At 50.3% G+C, this 15,000-nt stretch overlaps 1 long non-coding RNA gene across 1 annotated transcript in view; it reads left to right on the top strand.

Annotated features, from left to right (window-relative positions):
* The window catches only part of LOC135260328 (uncharacterized), a 38,165-nt gene extending 28,805 nt beyond the window's left edge, over positions 1-9,360 (top strand). The window contains exon 3 of the long non-coding RNA XR_010331526.1: positions 9,032-9,360. This is a non-coding gene — a long non-coding RNA (uncharacterized LOC135260328). The remainder of the gene's footprint in view (positions 1-9,031) is intronic.
* Positions 9,361-15,000: the final 5,640 nt, after the last annotated feature.

The raw sequence follows: 15,000 nt of genomic DNA, 5'->3' as shown, positions 1-15,000 counted from the left end.
TAAACAGCTGACTCAAGTGAACTGACCAAAATCGCGTTTGTACTGGGCAGCATTGATACAGCTCTCTGAGAGGCAATCAAACCTTCAAGCACAGATCCACTGCTGTGGATCTATTGATGTGTGTATGTGTTTGTGTGTGTGTGTGTGTATGCATGTGTGTGAGTTTGTGTGTGTGTGTGTGTGTGTGTGTATTTGTGTGTGTGTACAGTATGCGTGTGTGTGTGTGTGTTTTTGGTGTGTTTCTATATAGTATGTGTGCCTGTGCCTGTGCCTGTGTGTGTGTGGTTGTATGTGTGTGTGTGTGTATGTGTGTGCGTGTTTCTGTGTGTGTGTGCCTGTGTGTGTGTGGTTGTATGTGTGTGTGTGTATATGTGTGTGCGTGTTTCTGTGTGTGTGTGTGTGTGTGTGTGTGTGTGTGTGTGCAGCCCACAGCTCTAACTGCATATGTGTGATTATCTGAGCTCTCAGTGCCGCCCGTCTGTAGGCTGAGGGGTAGCGGAGCGTCTGTAGGCTGAGGGGTAGGGGAGCGTCTGTAGGCTGAGGGGTAGGGGAGCGTCTGTAGACTGAGGGGTAGGGTAGCGGAGCGTCTGTAGGCTGAGGGTAGGGACGTCTGTAGACTGAGGGCAGGGGAGCGTCTGTAGACTGAGGGCAGGAGCGTCTTAGATGAGGGGAGCGGCCTCTGTAGACTGAGGGGTAGGGGAGCGTCTGTAGACTGAGGGTAGGGAGCGTCTGTAGACTGAGGGGAGCGGCCCGTCTGTAGACTGAGGGGTAGGGGAGCGTCTGTAGACTGAGGGGTAGGGGAGCGTCTTTAGACTGAGGGGGAGCGGCCCGTCTGTAGACTGAGGGGTAGGGGAGCGTCTGTAGACTGAGGGGTAGGGGAGCGTCTGTAGACTGAGGGGTAGGGTAGCGGAGCGTCTGTAGACTGAGGGGTAGGGGAGCGGGGACGTCCGGGTGGCAGAATGTTCTGGCAGAGTGCCGCGCGGAATCGGGAGGCGGGGGAACGGCAGCGGACAGCGAGGACTCTCAGCACCCCGCAGCGCCTCGCCCAATCAGGCGGCCTCCAGCGGTGCTGACGCCTGTGAACGCCCCGATTGTCCCTGCGTGGAACAGCACTCCGGACTCAAAAGGGGAGGAGGGAGGGAGGCAGGAAGGGGGGGCGGATCTGTGGGCTCGGGGGAGGGGGGCGCGCGGGCGGGCGGGCGGGCGGGCGGTTGGTGGGGGGGGAGGAGGGGGAGGATGGGTAGTGTCTTCTTGACCCACTGGGCTCAAACATCCTCGCTATGTGCGGTTTAAATGCTTCCCAGGCTGGGAGCTGGAAGCGGAAGCCTCTGTTTAAAAGGCTCGTTAGGCCCCTCCCCCCTGGCCTATCGAGCCTTTTAAATGGAGGGGGAGGCTTCATATTGTATACAGAGGCAAAACGAGCACAATGACACCACAGTCTCCCAAATATTCTCTTTCTTTTTTTTTTTTTTTTGGGCCGGAAGGGAGATGTACACAAGCTCTGATTTATGCAGTGCCTCTGTCTTTTTTTTCCCCCTGTCAGCCAGCTACTGCTCAGTGACGAGAATAAAGATGAAAAAAAAAAAAAAGAACACAAATCCAAAGAGAAGCGGGTTCCCTGTGGAGGGGAGGGGGTGGGGGGGGGGACCAATGCGCTGGAAACAAGAACTCAAACAAATCCATCCAGCCGAAAATAAACAAATGCATTTTTTAAATCCCGCCGCTTTCGCTGCGGTTTCTACACCTTCAGCCGATAACTTTGTTCCCGCTTACAAAAGATGACAGACCACTCAGATCGCTTCAGTTAAAAAGAGTACATCGTTCAAAAGTTTCGTTTGTATTGACGGATGCCTAAAACCGTATTTAACAAAGGGACAATCGCTAGAGAGAGGAATTAGGCAGCTGCAGCACTGTGTAATTATCCAAACACAGCCCTGTGTACTATACTCTACGGTCTTACTTAACTCTGAGGTGAACAACGTTGCTGCTTAGCCCAGAAACCCAGACTTAATCCTCCCCATTCAACAGACACATTTGTACGAGTTTCCTGTTGAAAGTTATCTGCCAAAGTTTCTGATGCCTCACAAGCTTTATAATGTCTTGTCACTGCATGGAAAACCACTCTGAACAACCACCCCCCTCCCCCTCCCCCCAGCCCCCCCCGGCAAACAAAGCAAAAGCAGGCTGCATCTCAGGAACTTGCATGTGGAATTCCGTGAATAAGGTCATTGTTGGCTGCCTACTGTAGCTGGGAATGCTGCTGGAGGAATTCCGGTCCGGGTGAGTCACCAGCAGTACAAACAGGAATCTGCTGCCCTTGACCTGCCACCAGCCCTGAACCCCCAGCACAGAGCACTGCCAGCACAGAGCATCCAAAGCACAGAGCACCCACAGCACAGAGCACCATCCCTAAACCCCCAGCACAGAGCCCCCCCCAGCACAGAGCACCAACAGCGCAGAGCACCATCCCTAAACCCCAGCACAGAGCACCCACAGCACAGATCATCCATAGCACAGAGTACCCCCCAGCACAGAGCACCTCCAGTACAGAGCACCAGCCCAAAACCCCCAGCACAGAGTACCCACAGCACAGAGCACCACCAGCACAGAGCAGCCACAGCACAGAGCACCACCAGCACAGAGCACCATCCCTAAACCCCAGCGCAGAGCACCAGCAAAGAGCACCCCCCAGCACAGAGCACCAACAGCGCAGAGCACCATCCTTAAACCCCAGCACAGAGCACCCACAGCACAGATCATCCATAGCACAGAGTACCCCCCCAGCACAGAGCACCTCCAGTACAGAGCACCAGCCCAAAGCCCCCAGCACAGAGTACCCACAGCACAGAGCACCACCAGTACAGAGCACTGCCAGCACAGAGCAGCCACAGCACAGAGCACCACCAGCACAGAGCACCATCCCTAAACCCCCAGCAAAGAGCACACACGGCACAGAGCACCACCAGCACAGAGCACCAGCCTCAAACCCCCAGCACAGAGCACCATCAGCACAGAGCACCAGCCCCAAACCCCCAGCAAAGAGCACACACAGCACCGAGCACCACCAGCACAGAGCACCAGCCCCAAACCCCCAGCAAAGAGCACCTCTAGCACAAAGCACCAATAGCACAGAGTACCCCTAGCACAGAGCACCAACAGCACAGAGCACCCCCTGATTGTTCAGGGATCTATGAGTTTGTGTGATCTTCTCACAAGGCTCCAATACAGGGTTCCAGGCAAGCCACAGCGAAAGTGTGAGTAATCAGTTCTCTGGCACTAACTGGCACTGACCCTGGCACTTAGTTTCTCAGTAAAGAAAAAAAAATCCCCACCCTGTTAACAAATATTTTTTTTACGCTTGTTATCTGGCAGCAGGAGGGTAGAGCTCAAAATTGTTTCGAATCAAATTCCAAACCATTAAAAAAATTTACGCTGAGTAGTCCATCTCAGACAAGTTTTAAGTGGCAGTTGGACGTTACATTGACCAAAAAGTAGGGAAACTGAAGAGCACTACAACCGCCCCTTTCACTTAATCAAAGTCAGGACAGCGTTGCACAACAACACACTTTTTTAATTTTAAAATTGTACTGTCCAAATTGTGACTTCATTTAGGGAAAAAAAAAAAAAACGTGTCTGAAATGAACGAGTAACAGGATTCCAATCTGCTAAAATAACATTCTACAACCCACCAAGAGAAGAGACGAGGGGGGCAATGCATTCTGGGTATTGTACGAGGATTAGCTACCCATGAAACGGGTCACAAAACCACAAAAGCTTTTTCAGACGAGCTCTGTTCCTAGGTAATTAAAATACAAATGAAGAGCTAATCAAAATGGACACCCACTTCCTCACACCGAAAAGACGAGCGTGACAGAGCTGGTCAGTGACCTTGTCGCACAAGAGGTTTAAAAACATGAGCGCTATGAGCTATTCGTGCACCTATTAGCAGGAGTGCATGTATACTGTACACAATTTATGTACTTTAAAATGCAGTCAAAACAGAGCACCTGTCGACATTTACAGAACACAGAAACCGGCCTCATGGTTTTCCTCCCGTCCCATAATAATCTCTACGTCGGGTTTTCCCACGTACCATTGTTATCGTAAAATAGTCGCCCACATAAACTGGATAAACTGAGAGGACAGGAGCGCTCTTTTAAATAAATTGGTGTGCACAGGTGCCCCCCCCCCCCCTCCCCCACCACCCAGTGTAAACAAGGGGGACACAATACAAACCGAACACTTACAGGCCATCGCAATAAGGAACCCGCACAGCACAGCTAAATGTTTATTAGGAAACGTAGTGCAGCAGGTAAATGTTTTAAAGGAAAGGAAGCATTACATTTAAACGTTTAGGGAGGTGTTCCCCTTTAAGAAGCCATTTCTGGAAGGCTGTGAATCAAACACTCATCCCATGCAGCGCTTTACACACACACACACACACACACACACACACACATAAACGCTGTCTCACTCCTGTGACACTTCCCAGCACAAGATCTTCTTTCTTTACTTAAATGGCTTCTTTGTTTTCTTCTTCTTCTTTTCTTCTTATTTGTATTCTCTCACAATGAAAGGAGGAGGCAGGATGGGACGGGGGAGGGGGGGGGCAGGCGGGGGGACTGGGTAGGGTGGGGTGGAGGGGGGGGGCAGATGGGGGCAGGGAGGGTTGGAATGGACTGAAAGCGTACATATTTCATGGTATGCTTCTGGCTTTATAAAGTATGCAAGCGGCCCCTGTTTTGAAGGTCCATTTTTAGAGGAGCTGAATATGAGTCACGCAGCGTATCACCCGTGCTGGGAGGGGGGCGTCAGGCGGGGACGCCGAGGGCTGCGTCACTCGAACCCGCGCCGCGCCGAGTCGCACCACGTCCTCAACGCTTTCCCTGAACACTGTCCCTGAACACTGTCCCTAAACGTACTCCCTGAACACTGTCCCTGAACACTATCCCTAAACATACTCCCTGAACACTATCCCTAAACATACTCCCTGAACACTGTCCCTGAACACTATCCCTAAACATACTCCCTGCACTCTCCTGAACATTTTCCCTAAACGCCTTGCCTGAACACCCACCCTGAACACTTTCTCTGAACACTCTCCCTGAACACTCTGTCTGAATGCCCTCCCTGAATGCCGTCCTTGAACACTCTCCCGAACACTCTCTTCCTGAATTCTAACCCTAACCCTTCACGTAAATGGCAAATGGACTGCATTTAAATGGTAAATGGACTGCATTTATATAGCGCTTTTACAATTGATGCCTCTCATTCGCCAGAGCAGTTAGGGGTTAGGGGTTAGGTGTCTTGCTCAAGGACACTTCGACATGCCCAGGGTGGGGTTTGAACCGGCAACCCTCCGACTGCCAGACAATCGGTCTTACCTCCTGAGCTATGTCGCCCCTTGTAGAGCCGTTCCACGGAATGCATGCCAGACACCAGTCTCACTGATTACGCGGACCTCCTCAGAAAGCCGAATGAATGGGCGGTTTATGGGAAACCGCTGACTCCTCGGCCAATTGCGCCGCACTGCAGCTCGGTGGGGGGTCTTGGGGGGGCTCGGGGGGGCTCGGGGGGGCTCGGGGGGGGGGGGGGGGGGTCTGTCTTCACTCCCCAGCTCTGTGTCAGACCCGACAGCTTGTCTGGTCTGACGGGCTGCAGTCTGACCTGAGAAAAAGCGTGCACTCAGAAGAGGACGGGCCAATCAGACGCGTGCACTCAGAAGAGGACGGGCCAATCAGACGCGTGCGCTCAGAAGAGGACAGGCCAATCAGACGCGTGCACTCAGAAGAGGACGGGCCAATCAAACGCGTGCACTCAGAAGAGGACGGGCCAATCAAACGCATGCGCTCAGAAGAGGACGGGCCAATCAAACGCGTGCGCTCAGAAGAGGACGGGCCAATCAGACGCGTGCGCTCAGAAGAGGACGGGCCAATCAGACGCGTGCGCTCAGAAGAGGACGGGCCAATCAAACGCGTGCGCTCAGAAGAGGACAGGCCAATCAGACGCGTGCACTCAGAAGAGGACGGGCCAATCAAACGCGTGCACTCAGAAGAGGACGGGCCAATCAAACGCGTGCGCTCAGAAGAGGACGGGCCAATCAAACGCGTGCACTCAGAAGAGGACGGGCCAATCAGACGCGTGCGCTCAGAAGAGGACGGGCCAATCAGGACGCGTCGCGCTCCAGAAAGATCGGGCAATCAGCGCGCGTCGCTCAGAAGCCGGCGCCAATCAGACGCGCAGCTCAGAAGAGGACAGGGCCAATCAGACCAGCGCGCTCAGAAGAGGATGGGCCAATCAGAACGTTTCGCTACCAGAAGAGGACGGGCCAATCAGACGCGTGCGCTCAGAAGAGGACGGGCCAATCAGACGCGTGCGCTCAGAAGAGGACGGGCCAATCAGACGCGTGCGCTCAGAAGAGGACGGGCCAATCAGACGCGTGCGATCAGAAGAGGACGGGCCAATCAGACGCGTGCGCTCAGAACAGTCCCTCGCCAGCTTGACACTCAGCCCATTAAACACAGGGAGGCTGAGTAAGAGGCCACACCCCTCCCGGTAATTAGGAGTTCTCTCTGGACGTTCTAATCTCAGCTGTCCCCGGAGTTACCTTCAGCAGGCCTGGCTTCTGTTCAGCACAAACACAGCTCATGTTTACCTGCATATTCTCAGCGGAAGGCCTGAGTCACCAAAAAGGCCAGTAAATGGAAAAGAAAAACCCACGCACTCTGGTGTGTACCATAATGACCAAAATGACCATAAACTTTCCTCTCACACCCAAAGAAAAAAAAAGAAAAATAGATTTTTTTATGAAAAAAAAATTACACATTTGCACTGTTTTGGTGCTATGGTGTTTATTTGGCAGGTGCTGATATATTTGTATTACAAATAGTGTTTTATGGAGATTTATTTTCCTGTTGCTTTTCGTCATGTGACCACGAGAGCCACAGAAAGACGGTAACGGATAAAATGTAGGACTACGTTTTTTTTGTTTTCAAGTGCAGGTACTGTAAAAGGGCTTCAAGCGAAATGAAATAAAATCAAACAAACAACACCACCATTGAAAAGGGAAGTAATTTCTGAGAAACCCTCTCGCATAAAAAACCATATTAAAATGTGATCAGTGTAGACGTGATAATCACAAGGTCTTCTCTAACCGAGACAAACACGCTCCCTCCCTTCTTATAATAGAACGAGAAGTCCCATATTTCACACCGTAGAGTTTCTTTAGCAGAGTCCTGACCCGGTCCGATCATTCTCAAGAGGTGTCAGCTTTACAAGGTTTTTTTTATTCATGTTTTTATTTTATTTATTTCTATACTTATTAAACGGAAGAAACTGCGGTAAAGAGAACTTTGTTCAATAAAGAGAGAGAGCTGCCAGAGCAGGATGGCTCCTGAGATTAAAGATGGAGACTTCTTCTCGACTCTTATCTAAAATATGGATCTCGTCCAGGTGAGCTCAGGCACAGTAAAAAAAAAAAAAAAAACAGCAACCGTAACCATGGCAGCATATATTTACGGGCAGCCAGGAGATGAGAGGGAATATTCAGCAAACACTGGTGACTAAAGATGTGCAAGGCGTAAGGCGAGGTTTTAGTCGAGGGGGTGAAAGTTACCTCTCCGTAATGACAGATCCATTTGTTTCACGCAGAGATGGGACCACAGTTATGATGTAACTTCCTGTCTGAGGCTTCCGGAATGTTATTTAAAATGCTGCAGTTGTCTTGTTCGGGCCCAGAAGCTGCCACGGGCATAAACACTCTCCGCAAGTCCTTTAGGGCCAAAGCTATCCCCGGGCCACACAATTCAGCTTTTAAAATGTTTTTTTATAAACAGTTTTTTATTTGTACAGTATGCCCCAGACTCCCCTTCTGTGATTGGTTGTGGTCCCCTGCCAACCCCCACTCTCCCTCCCTCCCGACCCCCACCCCCATCCACAATTGCACCTGCCACTAACCTCCTTCCTTCCCAGTCCATGCTCTGTTCTAACACCCCCCCCCCCCCCGCCCCCCACGGTCCACACTTAGTTCCAGCACCCCCCCCACCTGCACCCCCCCCCGGTCCATGCTTCGTTCCAACACCACCCACCCCCACCCACCTAAGTCCACACTCGGTTCCAATATCCCACCCACCCACGGCCTGCATTCTATTCCAACACCACCCCAGCTCCACCCCCCCCCCACCCACCCACGGCCTGCATTCTATTCAAACACCACCCCAGCTCCCCCCCCCCACCCTCCCCCAGTCTGCACTCTGTTCCAGTAACCCCCCACCCCCGGCTCGCACCACCCAGACTTTTCACACCCCCTGCATGTTTAGGGCCAAAACCCTACAGCTGGCTGGACTGATGGAACGGAGCGAAACTCAGTGCGTGTTAAACTGCAGATGTTTGGGAAGAGCTTCGGAAAAAGCAGCGAGCGCCCGACACCGGAGTTGGTCAGCCCTAACTGGGAGCGTTTCTCTCTCGCCGCACGGGCCAGTGTGAGTCTCTCGCGTAAACGGACATGTCCAGCGCCGCCGCTCTACTCGACAAGGACGCTCACGCGTGCGTCCTACAGGTCGGCCGCTCGCTCTCTCAGATGCCGGCGTCATCGATCCCAAAATGGTAACCCGACACCGAGTTTTTTCGCTCCGTCCGTTCCTCACGATGATAACGGCTAAAAAATAGGCAGCAATAACGTTTTTTTTTTTTTTTTTAAAAAGGTAGCGACGGCGTTTTGAAAGAAATGGTCTTTGAAAGCGGAACCCCTCTGTGTGCGCAGGGTCTCCACCATCTTGCGTTCCACCCATTCTGTTATTGATCCCCCTTCAGGAGATAATGACTTTCTTCCCTGTAATATATTTAGGACTTTCGATGCGGGGGCCCTTCTTGGCATGACCTATATTCATTGTCATTGTCAAGATGAAAAAGTAAAAAAAAAAAAAAAATGGTGCCCCGAAAACAACAAATGGCTTTTTACCAGTCTTCATTTTAATCAAAGAGCCTTTTTATTGCACTTTAAGATGTGTGCGCTTTCTGCTTGGTTTCACAGAGGCATCATGAATATTTACGCCCGACGGCTGAAAGCGACGAAGACGTAATCATATTTCAGACCACTGAAGGAGAGATGAGTCGCTCGGGCCCGACAGCGTCGTCGGTGAGCTGGCCCCGATCCTCCGGCAAACCGCCCAGAAGCGAGCGGACAGGTTTAGACATCGGCTGAACCGCGGTGCCGATCCATCCCCCACAGATCATAATAGGAACACCAAATCACATTTGAGAAATCCCTGGACCCTTTCCTTCTCTACCTCGCTCTTTCCTGAGAAGCAGTAATTGAAATGGCAATAATGATGCATCCATTACAACATTCAAATCTTCTGAAAAAAAAAGAAAAAAATTTGACACGACGAGAGCTCTTTAGGATATTGCTGTTTGAAGGAATGTTGATTTCAGATTTGAGTACCGGATGAATATGGTACGTTTCGAGCTAAAGTGATCAACTCACTTAGAGCTTTACTTATGTATTTGGCAATCGATTCTCTGGAAATGGGGAGGAATTAGGGTGTGGAGTGAGGTCCCCCCTAAGAATATTTCCCAAAACAACTGCCTGCTTCTCAGAAAGTCCCAGAGAACATTGCAGGAATTAGCGTTAGACAGGGTTTTTTTCCAGCTTTACGGCCATTCTCGTTCATTTTCGGGGAAAAGCAACATTCTGAAAATGAGTACAATTCTAAACAGCAATTCCGCATAAGGCATTACCACGCCCTGATAAACAGCCGCCCAAATGTACCCACCACATGACGCTACCAGCGAGCGTGCCTTGGAAATGGATGGACCTTTTGCTTCTGACCTTCGCAGGAACATTCACGGAATGATAAACGTAATGTTCCGACCGCTATACAGAGAATCTTATCGTAAATGTTATCGTCTCGCTGACCGAAGCGGAATCTAGAACGTTCCCCGATGGCGTTGATATATTTCTGTGGCGCTCGGTGCTGCTTTGCATGTTGCATAGCTTTCGTCCCATCCTCCGTATTTTCCGTTCATTGCCTCCATTTACACAGCTGGATACACACTGAAGCAATGCCAGGTTAAGTACCTCTCTCAAGGGTGCAACGGCAGAGTCCTACCGGGGAATCAAACCTGCAACCTTTAGGTTACAAGACCAGGGTCCTCATTCACAAAACCTTTCTTGAATTATTCTTATTTTTGTTCGTAAAAATGTTCCTACGAAAAACCGGAATGGGATTCATGACACATGTGCAGACCTTTTGTTTTTGTGCGTCCCCCAGGTGTATGAGATGATGAATGCTGACTGTTTGTAAATGTCATGCAAAAACCCTGCTCATGTGATTAGCATAAGGAAACAGCCATGAGCAAGTAAGTACGGATAAGAAAAAAATGATGAATACCAAAACGTTCGTGGAAACGTTCTTACATGCAGTTTACAATCAAATGTGATCATACGCACGTTTCCTGAATGAGGCTCCCAGTTCGTTACCCATTAAACTAAACAAGCATACCACACCATAACATACCAGTGTGGAAATTTGAAACATTAATTAGACTTCATGGAATCAAACGTGGTGTTTTTTTCCCCACGACATACTGTCTGTTGACAACTTTAATGTTTGCATGAGATCAGAAAAGTGACTCTGAATTATGAACATTTATGTCATAAACAGTTCTCATATTGTTATATATCTCATATTGATGCCGTTTTCATATTTTTTGTATAAATCAAGTGATTAATTAATGATTCACAAATACTATGTATACATTGTAAGTACGTATTCTTTCTGTTTTTCCAAACCTGAGTCCGAAGCTGTATCTAAAGGTGCTGTATATGATAGTGTCCTTTAATGTGAAAATCAAACTTTATCGACAGCGTCTTTCAAATGACAGCCAACTAGACAGGACAAGCACAAAAACGGAGAAACAACAGGGGAGTTTGCGTCGCAGCGAGGGTGATATCACAGAGTCATACGAGAGGGCAGACGATACCTCGTCAATAACGTTTCCAGCGCGAGATCGAGTGAAAGCAACAAGGCCATCCATACCGTTACCGAGCGCAATCCTTACCGTTACCGAGCGCGATCCATACCGTTACCGAGCGCGATCCATACCGTTACCGAGCGCGATCCTTACCGTTACCGAGCGCGATCCTTACCGTTACCGAGCGCGATCCTTACCGTTACCGAGCGCGATCCATACCGTTACCGAGCGCGATCCTTACCGTTACCGAGCGCGATCCATACCGTTACGAGCGCGATCCTTACCGTTACCGAGCGCGATCCTTACCGTTACCGAGCGCGATCCTTACCGTTACCGAGCGCGATCCTTACCGTTACCGAGCGCGATCCTTACCGTTACCGAGCGCGATCCATACCGTTACCGAGCGCGATCCATACCGTTACCGAGCGCGATCCATACCGTTACCGAGCGCAATCCTTACCGTTACCGACGCGCGATCCTTACCGTTACCGAGCGCGATCCATACCGTTACCGGCGCGATCCATACCGTTACGAGCGCAATCCTTACCGTTACCGAGCGCAATCCTTACCGTTACCGAGCGCGATCCATACCGTTACCGAGCGCAATCCTTACCGTTACGAGCGCGATCCATACCGTTACCGAGCGCGATCCATACCGTTACCGAGCGCAATCCTTACCGTTACCGAGCGCATCCTACCGTTACGAGCGCGATCCTACCGTTACCGAGCGCGATCCATACCGTTACCGAGCGCGATCCATACCGTTACCGAGCGCGATCCATACCGTTACCGAGCGCGATCCATACCGTTACGACGCCGTACGGCGCGATCCATACCGTTACCGAGCGCGATCCTTACCGTTACCGAGCGCGATCCTTACCGTTACCGAGCGCGATCCATACCGTTACCGAGCGCGATCCATACCGTTACCGAGCGCGATCCATACCGTTACCGAGCGCGATCCATACCGTTACCGAGCGCGATCCTTACCGTTACCGAGCGCGATCCTTACCGTTACCGAGCGCGATCCATACCGCATTATACCGAGCGCGATCCTTACTTACCGAGCGATCCACGCGAGCGCGATCCATACCGTTACCGAGCGCGATCCATACCGTTACGAGCGCGATCCATACCGTTACCGAGCGCGATCCATACCGTTACCGAGCGCGATCCATACCGTTACCGAGCGCGATCCATACCGTTACCGAGCGCGATCCATACCGTTACCGAGCGCGATCCATACCGTTACCGAGCGCGATCCATACCGTTACGAGCGCGATCCATACCGTTACCGAGCGCGATCCATACCGTTACGAGCCGATCCGACGACGATCAACGGGAGTCAGGCGCCTGACATTCGACTCTGCGGCTTTAACTGGGGAACGCGGTTTTGCGAATAATCTGCGCGATGATAAATACGTTTTTATTTTTTCGCGAAAGACGAACGGGCCACACTATCTGCGGCCCAGAGCCCGTGCTGAACCGAGGGGCGAGTTCTGATATATGCAGTGTTTATTTTTGTTGAAATAGTCTGGGCTTTTCTTTAGAACATAACTGTGCTGTGTTAATAAAGGGCGTGGCGAGAAATAAGTGGCGGAATAAGTGCGCTGTTCGGTCAGGCTGCCGGTGAAAAAATCTCTCCTAATTTCAGCCCGACGGCGCACGTATCAGGCCATCGGTGCGCTCGCAGTCACACTGACCATGTTTTTCCCACTGTAATCATTTCCTGTGGTCTCAGCTTGTTATTTATTCTGTATGAGTTATGAAAAGTGCTTTTAAAAATTTTTTTTTTACTTTTAACACTGCGGAGCATACGTCAAAAGAGGCTTCTGATCTTTCGTTTTATTTGTTTTGGTCGGGCTAATGTGAAAACACAATGTCAGGCATCTGTTAACGGCCTCAAAAATGGGGCTGAACCAATCGGGTCAAAGCGTCACAAGATCACATGTTCCTGGTGTTAAAAAAAAAAAAGGTCACACCAAAAATGGGCCAGAGGAACCTGGTGGCTTTTTTCTAAAGGTCACATGGTCGGGTATAAATAAAAAGCTCGCTCGGACGGACACGGTCGGAGGTCACCAAAGCCTCTTTCTCGCTGAGGTAATTAGAAACGAGCAGCTCTCGGGAAAGAGAGGCGTCCTTTAAAGCCGTAACCGAGTTTAACGCAGGCGGATTATTAAAGTTGCGAGGCTGACTGTACGGAGCGCCGGTACCCAAATATAAACACAGAAAGGGGGGGGGGGGAGCTAAACGCTCGAAGGCACTGTTCTGGCAGGGCATAATTTATTCAGAAACCCTACACCTGAAGTACCGCTATTTTCGTCCGATGCACCCCGCGGTAAATCCCTCCGACTTCTGTTCATTTGTATTCAGCGACGGAAACTTCAGCTCGGCGCCATGCGACGATTGATCGCATCCTAGGGAGATGAAATAAATAAATAAATAGATAAATAAATAAATAAATAAATAAATAAAGCCACACGAATCCCCGTCGTGAAGACAAGCCAAGTGCTTTACAAGTAAGATTTAATTTCTCAACATGGATGTCGACATCCTGTTGAAACCTTGTTATGCCTCAATATGGCGTTATCTGCAATTTATCTCTATGGCGGTGAACCGCCTGCCCCCGCCAACCCCATACCCCCCCCCCCCACGCCCATTTCCGCCAACCCCCCAACCCCCCCCCCCACCTTCCCCCCAACCCCTCAGATCTTACCTTGGAAAATATATGGAACGATATGAAAAAGAAGCGGTATGGAATACAGGATGAATCCCTGGGAGTCTCGAGGGACGGAAGCAGGGCGAGGGAAAGGAAAAGCTAAAACCACGATGTAATAGTCTGAGGAGAGAGAGAGAGAGAGAGAAATGGTGGTTTACCGGGTCTCACGGACTACGGGGACTGTGATGTCCCACACGCTCCCGGTATCTTAGCGGGTGAAGCCCATTGCGTTCAGGGACACAGTCGGCTGGGGGAATGAACGTGTGAACGAAATGAACGAAAGGCATGTAGTACAGTCTAAGAAAATGCGGCCTGCAAGTTTGTTGTTGATGTTTTGTCTTTTAAAAAAAAAAAAAAAAAAACTTTTTGTCTACTGTGGGTACACGAGAAACTACGTATATGGTGTAACGGAATAAAAATATAAAAAACCCCGGTCAAGGAGAAGGACGTAATTCAATACACTGTGCCAGATTGATGCACAATCTGTTCGAGTTGATCACGCACTGCAGGCAAACTGCACTGTTGCTGGTAGAATTGTGGCGGGGCGCATACTGTATTTAGGAACGTTCTAGAACCGTCTGGTAAAACGATCCGGATCTACATCCACCTAAATTGTGGTATCAAACACAAATATACCAAACACAATCTGGGACAAATAAATGATAAATATCTTCTTTTTTTTTTTTCCTCCCAAAGTGGAGGCAACCTTGACACTGGGCACTCTCCCCTTTTATGCCAAGTGTGCGATATGCCCATTTGTGTGCCCTTTGGTTAAAAAAAATATGATATTTTTGTACTGTTATTGTTGCTGTCATTTATTTTAGTTCATATTCTGTGCGATAACTGGGTGTCATAAACCCCTAGTTTTCCCCTAGGCCCTTCACTTCACTTTGAGCACCTGCCCCTCAGAAGGCCCGTCTGTACGAGCCCTGCACACCGAGTTTGGCCCTCCTCCATTTCAAGCGCAGCGACCTCAGACAAAGCGGGCTCTTCTCATAGGTACGCTAGCACACAGAGCCTGTAGCCTGCTATGGCTGCGGATCCTCTCGTTGCTAGCGTGCGGCTGTGGAGGCAGCGCACGCTAACCTCAGCGTTCAAACTGCGAGCACACGTCGGGGTAACACCATTGCAAAAAAAAAAAAAGAAAAAAAAAGAAACGGTTTAACTCAAAGAGCTCGGAACTGAAGCGTCTGCAACCCTGCACCAATTTCCCAGAAAGCACGGTCAGAGGAGGATCTCAGCGGGCTAGCGCAGACGCTACAGGAACAGAACCGCTGACCTCACTCTTGTGCCGCTTCCAGTAAGAA

This window comes from Anguilla rostrata, chromosome 8 (genome assembly GCF_018555375.3).
Source record: "Anguilla rostrata isolate EN2019 chromosome 8, ASM1855537v3, whole genome shotgun sequence".
NCBI classification, from domain to species: Eukaryota; Metazoa; Chordata; class Actinopteri; order Anguilliformes; family Anguillidae; genus Anguilla; species Anguilla rostrata.
The sequence above is the reverse complement of the archived record's forward strand: the minus strand, read 5'-3'. Positions and strand labels throughout refer to the sequence as shown.